Genomic DNA, 16716 nt, shown 5'->3' on the forward strand with positions numbered 1-16716 from the left:
AGATCTGTGCCCTCCTCCCCCATTTTAAGTATGTTTTTTAATAAAAAGGAAATGGAATGTGACCTCTGCTGTTTCTTTGAAATGCCCTTGGGTCCCGGTATTTGCCCCCCAGGGGTGCTGGCGGCCTGGGCGGTGAGTAGGGGTGGGGGAAGAGGTCAGGGTGCCAGGAGGCCTCACGTAGTGAAAAGAGGGTGCCAGGTGCAAACAGTTAAATAGTCACAAACTGTTTGCTAAATATTTAATAATTAGGCAAGCATCTCCCAGCTTGGTTACTTAGGTTGCATTGACCTTGGCAGCCCTGATGAGGCGAGATTTTCACAAAGTACTGGTGAAGAATTTTTCCGGTGATAAAAGGCAAGGATCAATGCTTTTTACCCCAGCATGGCAATTGACCTTAAAAACAAAATTAAAACTCCCTGTGATGACTTAGTACATTTTATGTTACTTTCCATGGCAGCATAGATACCTGCCCCATGATGGATATTTGCCCTGTGAATTTAGAGGAAGTTTGTGCTCCAGAGGTGGTTCATATCATTGAAGAATAGGGCGTTTATTTTCTTCCTGTCACTATTTATGGGAAAGAATTACTGATGGTCCTTCTTGCCCTGGTTTGTGGATGTCCTTGGTGGTTGCAATAAAGCAAGCTCTTATGAGGAATAATATCTGGAGAAAAGAAGAGAAGCATTTGAGAGTTGAATGAGAAAGAAATGGAAAGGGGTTACTGCTTTTAAACATAATAGAGTCTATATTTGCTGCCTACCCCTCCCCCTTCCCCATTTAATCCTTCAGTTGATACTGTTTTAGGAAGGATAAGACAGATGTTAAAGATCATAGACCACCTTACTGGTCCCAGCTGTGAAACACTGTCAGGAGGCAGATAATTGAAACAAGGTACATAATTGAAACAATTTGAAGCTCAAAGGTAAAGTTAAGTTCTGGAGTTATTTGTATTTCCCTAAAGTGTGAAGAGTCAGCTAACAGCAAGCTGCCTGGGTCACTGAGCAGAAATGGAACAGATGCTGAGACAGGAAGGGAAGGTGTGGCTTACTTCTCTTCTTGGCCCATTCTGTGTCTATCCTCTGATCCTGCTCCGTGCATTTATTCAGCAAGTATGATCTTGGTCTTCAATGGCTCCGGAGATTTAGATAATGATACGTAAAGAGAAATAGGGACAATCTTTCCTGTGTTTCAAAGAGCTTTTTGGATATCTGGGATTGAAGACAAAAACTTGCATACCAACTCAACATGTTCCATTATCCTAAACATGGAATGATTCCCTTGACGTCCCACCCAGACCCTCTCTGAGCCGGAAATACAACCTGGCTAAGCTCCGGCCAGAATCCATTTGCAGCCCAAGGGCAGAGCACAGGTAGGGCCGGCCCCTTTCCTCCTAGAACAGCCCGCTCTTGGTGCCCGGAAGCCCATTCACTGTGCTTCTTGGAATAGACGCCAGTTTCCAAATAATTGAATACCAGCCTCCCAGTAGCTAGGTTTCCTCTCCCTAGACTGTGTTTCACATTCCCCTAGTTACACAATTTTTCTGATAACCCTGAATCTTGGGATCTTTTACAGTCTTGGTTAAATAGTAACTGGTACCTATGTCCTGCTTTTCTTTCTTGGTCATTAGGCAGATTTTCTTTTTGGTCATTCTTTTTGGTCATTAGATTACATGCTTACAGAGAGACTTTGTAGATGTGTAGAAAAGAGTTGAGTTAAAGGGGTCATCCTAGGGGAAGCCGACTTGGAGTCTTCACCTATGTGCAGGTCAGATGTAGTCTTTCTCGAGTGCCTGCTCTTAACCATTGAGCCATCCTGTGTCTCTAGTTGTAGCCTTTCTTACTCTGACTGCTATTTAAGAGAATAAACTGAAAATGAAATCGTTCATCTACTTGTACCCTTTTCACCCGAGAATATCATAGTCCCACAGAGGTTAGTTAAAATCTTCAGGACTGTAGATTATCAAATAATCCTTTCCTAAAACATACGTAAAACACCAAGCCAATGAATATGTGTCCTGAAACAGAAAATTAAAACTCTGACTCAGTGTTGTCAGGCATTGTAGAAAAGATGTTCCTGAGCTGCAATGAATATTAACAAATGACAAAAGGAATATTGTATCTCAAACTTTATCACAAGTGCTGAACTCTGTTCTGTTCAGTGTACAAGTGGTTCTACAAAATTTAATAAAACCCTGACCTGGCCTTGGAGACATCATGTGCGTAGACCCAGAGACACCAGATAGTCGATGAGTTTCTGGGGACACAGTCCTTGTCTTCAGAGATCCCAATATCTTGGGAGAAACCATTGAAGGATCTTAAGCACAGCAGATCTCTATTTTAGAGAGTTCATGCAGGCTGCAATGAGAATGAAACAGGAAAGATACAACCAAGACCAAAGGCAGCTGCGGCAAAAATTTAAATTAGAGGAGAGAGAGAAGTGAACTGATTCGAAAGATAGTTAAAGAAGTACTGGTATTTAAGATTTTAACTGTAAGAACCCATTAATTGACTTGAATCTCTGACGTCAATTTACATGTCATTTCAAAATACATTTTCTCCAGGTAGATAAATGTAAGCCATGTTTCATTGCAATGTTCTTCATGTGGATTCTAGTTCCTCTAGAGCTCCTCATGGTTTTTAATCACAGAAAAAAGTTTCTGATAAATAGCCAATTATATTTCACATTTTCAACAACCTAGTGCTTCTTTCTACAGACTTAAATATCTACATCTGAAGGCAAAGCTGAAGTAAACTGTTGCCTTCATATTATATACACATTCTCTGATTTAGCTTAACTCCTTCTGGGAGTAAAAACACCCGGACATTTGATTGTTTAACACTAGTGGAAATGGACAGTAGAACAGCCTTTCTTTTTTATTGTTTTCAGTTGACCACAACATGGCCTGCTATATGTCACAGAGAGGACTGTATTATATTTGTAAGAGTATTAGTGACATGTGAGAGGCTATACATAATGCCTGTGAACAAACAAAAGTCACCTTGGTTATTGACTCATTGCCACATGCATAGCTTTTTAATACAATGTGTATTTGGATATATTTTAAATTTGTTCACTTGATCACTAGTTGTAGAGTAGATGTCTACACACAGGAGTTTTGACATTTGATTTTGGTGTTTTTTTTCCCTCATTTGATAACTGAGTATCATATATCTTGGTTATTAACATGCAATAAATACAAAGATCTGATTCTGTATAGCTGTAAAGTAGTATTGCTTTTATTTGGTCAGATTGTCAACAACCTTCGTCCTCCAGAATATGTATTGTAACCTAGAAATGCATAAAAGAATTCCACCTGCACCTTCAAATTGTTGTTAAGAGTCACATACTTAAGATTCCCACTAGAACTTATTTGGCATTATTTCATTTCTGATTCCTAATGAGCTTGGCTACCTGGGTTCCTGGTCCACAGCAAGATCTACTTTATAGTTTCAATGTACAGCTCTTGTGATAAGCATGAAATGTGGTTACAGCCAAATGCTAGGCAGCAAAGACAATACAGTGAAGGTGGTCTGTGATTAAACCCTAAGTCTACAAGAAAAACATTAAATTGTGTTCAAAACTACCTGTTAGAAAGGAAGAAGTACTGCCTTTTGGTAAAAAGGACCCTTGATCCTTTTTAGAGCTGGAAAAGAACCTTAAAAGTTACTTGGTCTAACCACCTTAATTTACAAATGAGGAAACTGAGTCTCAAAGAGGTTAAATGATTTGTCCAAAGTCATACAGCTGCCCACTGGAAAAACTGCTGGGACTGGAATCTCAAAGTCCCAATTCCTGGTTTAATCTTCTTCCTACTTCTGACTAAAAAGCACAAATGTTAGTACTATGAAAAACTCATTCTATATTAAGTATAATATTGTCCAAAACATAGCCACTGTTTATTGAGAAATTACTTATATATTCAGTATCAGTTATCTATTGCTGTGTAACAAATCACCCCAAACGTAATGGCTTAAAATAACCACCATTTATTGAGCTTGTGCTTCTGTAGATAAGCAGTTTGGGTGGGCTTGGGTGGGCAAATTACTGTCTTTTCCAGTTTCCTCCATGCATCTGTGGTCACCAAGGCAGCTCTGCCTCTGAGTATTGGCGGACCATCGGCCATGTCACGTCTTTCATGATTTAGCAGCCTAGCCTGAGTTCATCACATGTTGGCTCAACTTGGTTGCAAGAGAGAATGGAAGCAACGCCCCTTGAGGCCTAGGTTCAAGCTGACACAACTCACTTCTACTCCAGTCTATTTCAAAAGCAACTCGAGAAGCCAGCTCAGATTCAAGGGGTGGAGAAATAGACCCCACTTTTTAATGGGAGGAACTGCAATGTTACATTAGAAAATGGCATGGATTCAGGGAGGGATGGAGAATCATGGCCTTTTTCACAATTTATAATATACACCTCGTACCTTATGTAACTTGTCTAACTTAATTCTCACAATAGCACTAAAGGTTAAGGCAAAATTCCTATTTTACAGGTGAAGAAACTGAGAACCAGACATATTAGTCTGGATTAGGCAGGACAGATGGTGAGTGATGAATCCAACACTGGGACTTGGTTGTGTCTGACTCCAAAGCCTGTGCTCAGTACCACGACGGAGCTCTGCCTCCCTACATAATGCTGCAGTGAAGGGTGGTGGTATTACTAAGTATCATACAGCTCAGAGTTTTGCGTGAAAAAAAAATTAAACTTTAGTAAAACTTTTTCTTGATTTATATGTTAAGAGAAATATCAAACATGATTATGCCCTCAAAGAACATATGGTCTCATTTATATATGGTTGCAGTGTGCACACATGTTATTTAAGCAATAAAATTCCAAGTAAAGAGAAGTAAGACTGGATAATCAGAGAAGCTTAATAGAGGATGAAGTGATGAGTTCAGGGGAGCCAAGAGAAAGCCCTATTTAGAATAGTTTCTGTTAATATCTCAAAAGATCCTCACGTCATTTATATAAAATAAGTAATATTCCCATTATACAAGGGAAGTTATTTGCCCTTAGTCACACAGCTAAAACCTAATCAAGATGACATTTAAACCCATGTCCATGTATCTCAAAAAACTATTCCTTTTCCATTTTTTTCCAATAAGCCAGTAAGCTTTGGTCCTCGAAGTGAGGTCCATGGACCAGCAGCGTCATAACCACCTGGGAGCTTGTTGGAAATGCAGAGTCCTGACTTCACCTCCAGTCTACTGAATCAGAACCTGCATTTTAACAGGATCTCCCAGGTGATTGCATAACCACAGTAAATGCAGAGCCCTGCACTAAAGGGAGCTTGGAGAAATGACTTGTATTAAGATAGGTGAAGGAGGGTGGAAGAGCTTTCTTTTTTTATTTTTTATTTTTGCTTATTTTTTTAAATTTAATTTTATTTTAAGTTCCAGGATACCTGTGCAGAACGTGCAGGTTTGTTACATAGGTAAACATGTGCCATGGTGGTTTGCTGCACCTGTCAACCCATCACCTAGATATTAAGCCCTGCATGCATTAGCTATTTATCCTGATACTCTCCTCCCCCTGCCCTCCCTATGGCCCCGGTGTGTGTTGTTCCCCTCCCTGTGTTCATGTGTTCTCATTGTTCAACTCCCACTTATGAGTGAGAACATGTGGTGGTTGGTTTTCTGCTCCCGTGTTAGTTTGCTGAGGATGATGGTTTCTAGCATTATCCATGTCCCTACATAAGACATGATCATGCTTCTTTTTTATGGCTGTATAGTATTCTGCGGTGTGTATGTGCCACATTTTCTTTATCCAGTCTGTCACTGATGGACATTTGGGTTGATTCCACGTCTTTGCTATTGTGAATAGTGCCGCAATAAATATACATGTGCATGTATCTTTATAATAGAATTATTTATATTCCTTTGGGTTTATACCCAATAATGAGATTGCTGGGTTGAATGGTATTTCTGGTTCTAGATCCTTGAGGAATTGTCACACTGTCTTCCACAACGGTGGAACTAATTTACATTCCCACCACCAGTATTAAAGCGTTCCTATTTCTCCACAGCCTTGCCAGCACCTACTATTTCCTGACTTTTTAATAATCACCATTCTGACTGGTATGATGTGGAATCTCATTGTGGTTTTGATTTGCATTTGTCTAATGATCAGTGATGAGCTTTTTTTATATGTTTGTTGGTCACATAAATCTCCTCTTTTGAGAAGTGTCTGTTCATGTCCTTTGCCCACTTTTTGATGGAGTTGTTTGGTCTTTTTCTTGTAAATTTGTTTAAGTTCCTTATAAATTCTGGAAATTAGACCTTTGTCAGGTGGGTAGATTGCAAAAATTTTCCTCCATTCTATAGGTTGCCTGTTCACTCTGATGATAGTTTCTTTTGCTGTGCAGAAGCTCTTTAGTTTAATTAGATCCCATTTGTCAATTTTGGTTTTTGTTGCAATTATTTTTGATGATTTCATCATAAAATCTTTGCCCGTGCCTATGTCCTGAATGGTATTGCCTAGATTCTCTTCTGGGGTTTTTATGGTTTTGGGTTTTACATTTAAGTCTTTAATCCATCTTGAGTTAATTTTTCTATGTGGTTTAAGGAAGGGGTGCAGTTTCAGTTTTCTGCATATGGCTAGCCAGTTTTCCCAGCACCACATATTAAATAGGGAATTCTTTCCCCATTGCTTGTTTTTGTCAGGTTTGTTGAAGATCAGATGGTTGTAGATGTGTGGTCTTATTTCTGAGGTCTCTATATCTGTCTTGGTACCAGTACCATGCTGTGTTGGTTACTGTAGCCTTGTAATATACTTTGAAGTCAGGTAGCGTGATGCCTCCACCTTTGTTCTTTCTGCTGAGGATTGTCTTGGCTGTATGGACTCTTTTTTGGTTCCATATTAATTTTAAATTAGCTTTTTTTCTAATTTTGTGAATAATGTCAATGGTGGTTTGATGGGAATAGCATTGAATCTATAAATTACTTTGGGCAGTATGGCTGTTTTCAAGATATTGATCCTTCCTATCCATGAGGATGGAATGTTTTTCTGTTTGTTTGTGTCCTCTCTTATTTCCTTAAGCAATGGTTTGTAGTTCTTCTTGAAGAGGTCCTTTACATGAGGGTGGAGGAGCTTTCTAGGCAGGGAGAACAGTGAAAGCTTGGATGCTGGGCTGGAATCAATGCCACAGGTATGAAAGCAAGTGGAGGGATTGCTGGACTAGAGTAGGGGTGCGTTTTTAGCAGTAAAAGGAAGTCATGTGAGACTGATGGAATTGCTGTGGAGCCTGATGAAGTCTAACCTTTGTTAGAAAGGTTAATCGGGCAGTACTGAGGCTGGCCTGGCAGCAGTGACCCTGGTTGTTGCTTAGGCTTTGCTGTCATTTAGCTGTCCTGTGAAGAGAACTCAGACCAAGGAAAAGATGGAAGAAATAGAGGAGAAGGATGCAATCTGGGAGGCATTTCAAAGCACCTTCCATGGGACTCGATGCCAGATCTTCTAAGGGAATAAAGAGAGAATGTGAACATGATTCTGGACTGTCAAGTTCTGAACTGTGCTTCCCAACCTTCAGGCTGGGATGTTATCTTTGCAATTCTTTGCTACTGTAAAAGAAGGATACTTTTTGGTGATTGTGGTTTTGTTTGTTTAAAGGCAGCTTCCCCCATTCCTTTTCATTATAGCAGTTTTTCAGCTTTTGCTAAGAGGTAATTCAAACATTTAAATTCCAAATCTATATGTCCATGTAGATAGTGGGGAAATTTTTTTGGCAGGCGATTATTTGTAATGAAATAGTTCTTTATGTAGTTCTGTTTATTAGGCCTTCCCAACTACCCTGTGATATCTATGTAGGTAGGATTATGATGATCATTTCATAGTTAAGGACACAGACTTGGAGATGTGATTCAGCCAAAACTTGAACCCAGGCCTGCTGGCTCCAAGCACAATTCTCTATCTGTCCAACTAAAGCACTTTGCAGGTTTTCTATTTGGTCTTTGGAGGAGATTATCAAACTGATCAGTCTTTGCTTTACTTTGGTTTGACTTTTTTCATATACACTGTGCCAAATTCAGAACGATGCTTCAAAGTTTATATTGGTGGTTTGAAGTAATTATTTCATGGAAAATTGAAAATGCCTCATTAAAAACTGATTTCCTCCCCTGCCTGATTTTCTTATTTCATTGAATCCATATGTTGATCCCAATGGCAACAAACCACACTTCAAATTTCAAATGATGTGAGCAATTTTGCCGTCCATTTCTTTGTTTCTTTGAATGATGAAAAGATTTTGATTTTTTTTCAATTCAATTTTTAAGCCTATTTCTTAAGCAACTAAGCTGAGGCTTTAAAAATGTCCATAGATGAGGTCAGGAGATCGAGACCATCCTGGCTAACACAGTGAAACCCCGTCTCTACTAAAAAAATACAAAAAATTAGCCAGGCTTGGTGGCAGGTGCCTGTAGTCCCAGCTACTCGGGAGGCTGAGGCAGGGTATGGCATGAACCTGGACTGCACTCCAGCCTAGGTGACAGAGCGAGACTCAGTATCAAAAAAAAAAAAAAAAAAAAAAAAGTCAGTAGATGACAGAATCATGACCTGGAAGGGGTCTTCAGTGGTCCAAACCCCTCATTTTATGGATAAGAAAACTGAGGCCTAAAGAGATAAAGGGACCTCTTAAAGGATCTCCCATAAGTTGGAGGTTGTTGTAGGGCTGGGACCCATGTCTATAACCTTCCTGTCCTGTGCTTTTTCACTCAACCACTTCAGAGCTGTTCCTTTCCCTGTGGCAGCGTCTCCCAGCCACTGGTGAGCAGTGTAGGGAAGTTGAAAGAGTTCACATTTTAAAGCCGCCATTACCTGGGTTTGAATCCTGGTTTGCTGGCTACCTGGCATGTGACAAACGCATTTAATGCTATAGTCATTTCCAAAGAGAATCATAAAACAGAGTTAATTGGCTAGACCATCAAGATTGGAGTTACAATTTATCTGCATTCTCTTTTAAACTTGACAAGTTTTATGATGCTCACCAGGATTTGGTTTTGGCAAAGGAAGCCAAGTGTTCTAGGGGTGGACATAGTAAAAATGGAAGAGATCCACTGCAGCCCAGGCAGACGCCCCACCAAGACTGATCCCCCTGCTGTAAAATGAGTTCAGGCACTACTGTTGATGCCATGCATTCTCTGTTGGAAGATAAAACACAAGTATTTACTGCTGCTGCAGCACAGGGCTAAATTGTGGCTCTGGGGAGGTGAGCCTGAAAACAAAGGCAGATAGAGAAGTCACAGCTCACTGGTGAGGGAGCTAGAGAGTTGTTTTCTTAATACCCTCTGCCTTTGAATCTGCCTAGATTCAAAGATTTAATGGGGCAAAAGGAGCGTTACTTTTATATAACCAAAAAAAAAAAAACTAAAATAGCTTTAGAGAATAAAATTACTGAAACTGCAACCCTTGACAGGCAATTGCCCTTTAAGAGTTAACTAGACAAACAAGCAAAACAAGCTAACAAACACAAACTCAAGAATCCACGGCTGGAGCACATCGTAGGTCCCCTAATGGCAGGTATGACTAGGCGAGGCACAAGTACACCCACGCCCATAAGTCAGAAATTATGAGATTCATCCTCCCAAACACAGATGACAGCATCATATGCACATTTATTTGCATTAAATCAGTACTCACCTCTGCAGGTGCTTACCCTCTATTCAGTTTAAGTGAGCCCTTTGGAAAGAAACTGGGTGTGGGGGTTGTATTTTTTTCCATCACTAAGCCATTTGTTCCACTGTACTTCTTGTGTAAGTCTCAAAAGAGGAGAAGCTGTGGCCCACTTGGAGTCAGGCCTGGCTGCCCCAGAAGAGACGGTAATGAGGGCTGGACTCTCATCGGGTTTGAATTTTGGCTCTGCCATTTGTTGTGGGACCTCAGGAATACTTAAAATTCCTGGATTTCAGTTTCCTCATCTGTAAAACTGGGACGCTAACTACTCCTGGATTTCAGTTTTCTCATCTGTAAAACTGGGACGCTAACTACTTCCTCTAATGTGTGTCTACCTAGCACAGCCCGCCCTTAGTAAATGTTTAAATAATCTGAGTCTCAGCCTCTGTGGCCTCCCATTTTCTCAAATGTAAAATACATCTGGACTAGAGCAGAATGGGAGGTACAGGATGGAAAGAAAGAATGAGGGAGGGGCTCAAACTACACACACCTTCTCCCAGCTCCCCTCGTCTTGACCTTATATAAAAGCCACACGAAATAGCAGGAAACTTTCAAGCTTAAACTCTTGGGATTTCCCCTGAATTTCTAACTAGAGATGTAAATTTCCTCATTATGAAATTGTCTGCTTAAATATCTGCCCAGGGATGGTTTTAAATGTTTCTAAATATACCCCAAGCATGTAAAGAACTTGTTAGGGTAAAACCTATAATCGATTCCATGTTTGTATTAGTGTGAGGCAGAGAGGATGCCAAGGACTGAATTTGAGGAAAGGAAGCAACAGTGGAGTTCACAGAGAAAGCAGAACTTATTTACATGCTGAAATGATCACAGTATAAGTAGGGAGACTAAAGAAAACTGTAAAGTATGGAGAAATTAAAGCTCAAGAACGTGACCTTTTCTTGATTCTCAGTTCCATGAAGAGTTTTCAAAATAACAAAGGTGGCATTTATAGCATTTAAAAGAGAGGGCCGTGGCCTCACTTTTCATATTTAGTATATTCTCCATTCTTCATTTTGTGAATTGGAGTTTTGAAAAAATATTAGTGTAAAATGTTCTTATACTGGAGGGCCCATTCCAATTAGTGAACCTAGTGCCACAAAAAGCTTTTTTTTTTTCTATCAATGTGTAGAATAAAACCTAAATACCCTTTTATTGAACAAGCATCTGCAGAGGTCAAGCACTGTGCCAGGTGGTGAGGATACAAAGGTGAACAAAATGGACCTGGACACAATCTCGGTGGGAGACAGGTGTTGATGCAATAACCATACTGGTGTGGATGGCTTCCCTGAGGAAGGGATGTCCAGGTGGGATCCACAGGATGAGTGGACTCTTACCCGGCAAAGGGAGCCCCAGAGAGGGGAGGGCGAAGGGCATGCTGATATGGCCTGGGGGGATGGTGTTCTGAGAAATGTCTTGAGCACGAGGTACTTCCAAGAGAAGTAGACAGTAGCTTCATCCTGCAGGCCTTGCAGGCCACATGCTAAAAACCAACCTCAGCTAACCTGGTCCTTCATATCTACCAGGTCCCTCTCAGTGGATGTTAAAACCTCCAGAATTTGGAGGTGGGTGAGGATAAAGAAACCATCCTCACAGCCTCAACACTTGGTCTCGGGTTTGATTCACCCTCACAATCCAAGTTTGATTAGTAAGCAGGAATAAAAACAATCATACATCCTGTCCTGTAAGCTTGGTGAAGCCCCTCCTTCTATTCTTTTGGTTTCTCCAACTGTATCTTCATGGAAAGTTCATGAAAGACAAATGTGACACTCTTCTAAGAGAAGAGTTGAGGTCACCTAAGAGCTTAATTTAAGCAGCAAGAATGCTTTGAACCAGCCACTGAATGAGCCATTTCTCAGAAACAAGCACTAGGAACATTAGGAAGGGTAAAAGATACTGGATTGCTGTAATCTACATTGTTGATGCAAGAGTGGGAGTGCCTCTCACTACACTATTTCTAGCCAGTCCACACTTGTACAAAACTGATTTCACCAAGGAAAAATAACTTCTAACATCCATTTTGCAAACTCATAAAGTCCTTTGTGTTGAGTGGAAATAATGAGGCTAGCATACCTGTACAAGCCATCTCTGCCTTCTGATTATATTTCATTTCTGAAATATTATATTTATATTTTGAAATAGATCTGAAATATTAATGAAATATAATATAAATGAAATATAATATCTGAAATATATTTCATTTCTGAATATATATTCCTGTTGGGGCAACTCATTTAATCTACATCCTAAAGCACAGATTAAAAGCACACATAAATTCCAAACTGTCTACGCTGACATACCATAAATTAGCAAATTGCAGACGATACAACCTTATAGTTGGTGGTCTTTATTTTAAGAACAGTGAGAAGCTATCGAAGGTTTTAAATTGAGGAGTAATAAGATTTGCATCCCTGGCTGCTGTGTAGGAAGAAGGCAAGACTGGGAGAGAAGAGATCAATTAAGGGACTATTGCAGAAGAAGATGTTGATTCTCCTCTTGAATAAAGTAGAGGCAATTATAGAGTGAGAAGTGGATGGGTTCCTAGGATAGTCAATAAGATCACCAGTACCTGGTAATGGATAAGAAATGGGAAGTGAGGGAAGAGGTGTCAAGATTGAATATTAGGACTTGGGTATACAAGTTTTCTTGCAGTATTGTTTGTGATGAAAAAAATCCATATATCATTAACATATACAATATGTAGGCGGAGCACGCTGGCTTATACCTGTAATCCCAGCACTTGGGAGGCCAAAGTGGGCAGATCACCTGAGTTCAGAAGTTCAAGACCAGCCTGATCAACATGGTGAAACCCCATCTCTACTAAAAATACAACAAAAATTAGCTAGGCATGGTGGTGGGCACCTGTAATCCCAGCTACTTGGGAGGCTGAGGCAGGAGAATCACTTGAACCCAGGAGGCGGAGGTTGCAGTGAGCCAAGATCACGCCATTGCACTCCAGCCTGGGTGACACAGTGAGACTCCATCTCAAAAACAGAAGTACAATATGTAGATACAGTGCAGTACTTTGCACTGATTTAAAAATGAGATGTATGTGTAATGACATGACAGAAATATTCAGGATATAGTCGTAAGTTTTTAAAAACCTGTTGAAGAAAAATGCACTTAGTGTTTCATTTTAATAAAATAGAAATGATTATAATTAGCTCTTAACAGAAAATAGCTGGAAGAATAAATTTTAAATAACAGTGAAGATTATAGGGGCATTTACAAACTATATTTGACATTTCTATACTCTGGAGTTTTTGCAACTTTCATGTTTACTTTTGTAGTCAGGGAAAGCAGACATTGCAGAAGAGCAAACTGCCCTTCTTCTATCATGGAATCTTCTGATCCTCTGTCCTAAAATGATTGCTCCCTCTTCCAAATATCTTCTAGACTGTTAGAGCCAAAAAGGGCTTTAGAGATCATTTAGTTCTACGCCTTCATTTCACACATGAGGAAACTGAGGTCTAGAAAGACTAATGGGGTGGTCAAAGTCACATAACCCTAAATTAAGAGCAAGACCAAGACTAGAACCCAGGGATATACTGGCTTGTGGTCTAGAATTCTTTCTCCTACAAGCAAAGTCTCCTCTAGCACTCACTGTATCTGTGAATAATTTGGCTTTACTTGGAAGGCCTCATAAATAAATATGTCTTTCTCCTCCAGTAAATTTGTGCTTGAACTCAGAGTCAGTGTCCAGTATCACGTTCATGCATTGTGAAGCATGCAGTACAACAATTGACAGGCTTCAGTTAGATTTCAGATCTGAGGCAACACTAAAATTCGGGGAAAAGAAAGACTCCCATTTGTGGTTTGTACTTACACAGCACTCTCAGGAGCTTGCTCATGTTCTCTCTCTGTCTTTCACACATACAGTAGGAATAAGTTAGTTGCCTAATTGGTTATGCTGGGGAAATGGACTTTCGGTTCAGGGCGTGTCAGTAGGTACCTTCCCACTTGCAACAAAATACCAATATCCTGAACTTCCGGAAGGAAATGGCATGGCCGTTCAACTTTAATCTGTTGATAATGTCAGTAATTTCCCACAACTATATTCAACACTTTCTGGTCCTACAATCCTCATAGGTCCCTTTTCACAGAGTGTGTCTCAGGGACCGTTTCATATCTCACAGAGACACAGCCAACCCTGGCCTGACTATGGGCGTGGAGCAGTGTTTCACATTGTCAACCCCTCATGTTGTGGGGTTCAGCCAGATGGAGGCTTTTGAATCACTGTTCAGTGATATAAACCTCCTCCTTTGACCGAAATGAGAAATGATGGCTACTTTGTCCCTTGCCTTGTAGCTCCCCAAGGGCAATTAGGGAGTTGCCCCAGCCTGCAAAGGGCTGTGTTAGGATCTCTCACCTCTGGTGCCTCGTCCTTTTCTTCTCCTCCCCTGAAGCTAATCATGACACTTTTGTCTCTACTGAGCTCCACTTGGCATCTGGTGTTCATCATCTAAATGAGCTGCTGTCTCTAGGAAACTATTCTGCTCTCTGCCTCCCATTTTGCAAATTTGGTGTGTTTGTTTCCAGTGTTTTATTAATTTATTTCAACTGAACATTTTCCATATCCTAAACATTGCCATTATTTACGTTACCATCTGCTTGATGTTTTAGACTCTGTATACCCACACACACACATATGTTTGTGTAAGATTCAGTTCTAAAGTCTTTCAAGCCAGTTTTCTTTTCCAATAGTTAATTCTGTGCAGGTTCACAATGCCTTAAATATTTAAGTATCCATGTAATGCATTTATATTTTTTATCTTAAAATTCGGAAAAAACGTTAAGCCTCATAACTGTGATATTCCTTTAAATTGTATTAAACTAGGATTTTGATATACAGTCATGTACCTCATAACAACGTTTGGGTCATATACCTCTTATACAATGTTGGTCCCTTAAGATTATAATACCGTATTTTTACTGTACATTTACTATGTTTAGATATGTTTACAATTGCCTACAGTATTCAGTAGTATAGTCACATGCGGTACAGATTTGTAGCCTAGGAGCAACAGGTTGTACCATCTAGCCTAGCTGTGTGGTAGGCTCTACCATCTAGGTTTGTATAAGTACACTCTGATGTTTGCACAAAAACAAAATCACCTAGCGACACATTTCTTGGAACATATTCCCATTATGAAGCGATGAATGACTAAATGATATAGGGAGAAATTTAAAGCACTAATTATTTTCTCCTCAGTCAGCTGTAAGTCTGCCTTTCAGTAAGCTTACATTGTTCTTTTCGCAAATGCAGAAATTTATTTCTCAATAAGCTTCTTGAATACCAACTTCACATAGAGACTGTGTAGTAGTCAAGGAGAGAAAGCGTGCAAAAGCAGCCAGTAGACCCTCACTGCAAGTAGAACAGGAAGGAATGTGACTGAACCACACCCCAGTGGATCTTAGAATCAGAAAATTACAAGACGACACGTAGAAAATTCCAAGATGACAAGACTGTTGTGCCCTGGAGGGTTATTAAAAGAGTTGGTATTATCCCTATATAACCCAGACCTGGACTGTATATGTGCACCCTCAGAAGTACCTGGAAAATTTTATGTTTCTCATTTCATTCAGCTATGCCCAGACCAAGCAATAATCTATTCGATTTATATTATTCTTGGTATGACATATAGTTACTGAATTTTCTAGTGAAATGCAAAATATGTTGGATGGACAACAGAATGAGCTATTTGAGTCCGTCTGCTCTGAAACTCAAAGGTTGATGTTCTCCATAACTTGACCCTTCCATATCTGCACATAGACCCATTATCTGCTTTGCCACAAGAACGCTGATCATATTCTCTTCCAAATGGATAAGGCAAAGCATTTTTATGCCAATACTATGACACTTTGGGAGATACAGTTTGTATGCATAAACATTGGGACATTTTGATATTCACTGATTGAGTGATAAATTATTATTCACTCAACAAATAAGTATTGAACATCTCCCAAATTAAAACTGCCATGAAAGAGTTAGAACGTAGCATCTGTAGATATAATTAAGAGCTACTACCAGGGAACTTGTTTATGTTTCTTCATATCTACAACCAACAAATTAGTACTTTCTAGCCATTTGTTTTTTGATTCATAAAGTTTTGAGAGTAAAGAAATGTAAGAAAAAAATCAATTACCTCACAATCAACTGAGACTGTTTTCCTGCTAGAAATTCCCAGTTGGGACTGATTAAGAAATGTGTGTTTCTGATAAAGGTACAGGTGGAGCCAAAGGATAAAAGGGTGCTGTGTCTTTAAATTTAAAGATATTTTATAATTGTCCTTGAAGTTTCTATTTTCATTTGTTTGCTTTGGGTGGGACATGGAAAAATATTTGCCTACTGTATGGTACTAATCTTCATGCATGTGTTTGCAAATTACCTTCCCTGTGAAAAGAGTGGAGGCATTTCATTGGTGATGGCTTTTCTTATTAAATACTTGCAAATGCATGAATTTTCTGCACCAAAAGTTGGTGAGTTCATTTTGTATCTGAAAGTCGGGTTTAAGAGAAGATGTCTCAGAAGCTTCAAAAGTGTGAAACTTTAGGAATTAAACATTGGGTTCTCTAGTTATAAATTATCACCGGAGCTACCTTAGTTATATGCTTAGTATTTTCATTGTAAGCCAGCTATTTTCAAAGTTTTGGTGAACCCTAATATTTATTCTAAATTACAATGTTTGAAGAATCTTATTTTGCTTACCTAAGAAGTTTTTTTTGAGATGTAGAAAAGATCTTTAAATTATTTTTGAGTGGCTATGTGTGGTTTTCTTCCATAAATTAAAACTTCGATAGTTCAGAAATTATTATTCACTCAACAAATATGTATTGAACATCTCCCATATACTAGGAAGAAAGTATGTCAGCCTTCCTGAAAGCCCACAGCATATTTTTCACAAACAGAGAACTTTAATTTGCAAATAAAATTATTGAATTCTATACTCCCACACCACGTACCTGATGTTTCTAAAACAAAAACATTAACTAAATTTCGCAGTTTATTTGAGCAAAGAACCATTCATGAATTGGGTAGCACTCAGAACCAAAAGA

The 16716-nt window shown here is 39.4% G+C and overlaps 1 protein-coding gene across 1 annotated transcript in view; it reads left to right on the forward strand.

The window, feature by feature from the left end:
* PGCKA1 (PDCD10 and GCKIII kinases associated 1) overlaps nt 1-16716 on the forward strand; it is a 133905-nt gene that overhangs the window by 515 nt on the left and 116674 nt on the right. The gene's annotated exons all lie outside the window — the stretch shown is intronic.

This window comes from Gorilla gorilla, chromosome 3, assembly GCF_029281585.2.
Source record: "Gorilla gorilla gorilla isolate KB3781 chromosome 3, NHGRI_mGorGor1-v2.1_pri, whole genome shotgun sequence".
Classification (NCBI taxonomy): Eukaryota; Metazoa; Chordata; class Mammalia; order Primates; family Hominidae; genus Gorilla; species Gorilla gorilla.